This window comes from Limulus polyphemus, unplaced genomic scaffold (assembly GCF_000517525.1).
Source record: "Limulus polyphemus unplaced genomic scaffold, Limulus_polyphemus-2.1.2 Scaffold4715, whole genome shotgun sequence".
NCBI lineage: Eukaryota > Metazoa > Arthropoda > Merostomata > Xiphosura > Limulidae > Limulus > Limulus polyphemus.
The window spans coordinates 64,948-65,180 of NW_013670325.1; the positions used below are offsets into that span (position 1 = coordinate 64,948).

At 36.9% G+C, this 233-nt stretch overlaps 1 protein-coding gene across 4 annotated transcripts in view; it reads right to left on the reverse strand.

Annotated features, from left to right (window-relative positions):
• The window catches only part of LOC106471587, a 6,397-nt gene extending 6,164 nt beyond the window's left edge, over positions 1-233 (reverse strand). For 2 of the 4 annotated variants that reach the window (XM_013932199.1, XM_013932198.1), the window contains exon 1: positions 85-233. The gene's annotated coding sequence lies outside the window, so the exon portion shown is untranslated. The remainder of the gene's footprint in view (positions 1-84) is intronic. The other 2 variants (XM_013932196.1, XM_013932197.2) reach the window with 2 other exon arrangements.

The following is a 233-nucleotide window of genomic DNA, read 5'->3' on the forward strand; positions in this document are numbered from 1 at the left end:
AATGTAATACAAACTATGAAAAGGGCAAATTAAATGATTTTTTAACCTATGAAAACAAAAATCTTCACTTTCTTGACTACCAACCTTTCTAAAAATGATTATATCGTAAAATCCAAGTTTTTAATATTAAGCCACGCGAAATTGCGCGTTACGCCGACCGGTATCGAAAACTCTACTGTCAGTCCTAGCACCACGAGTATCACCGCCCAGTCCTCGACAGAAGTACGATATTC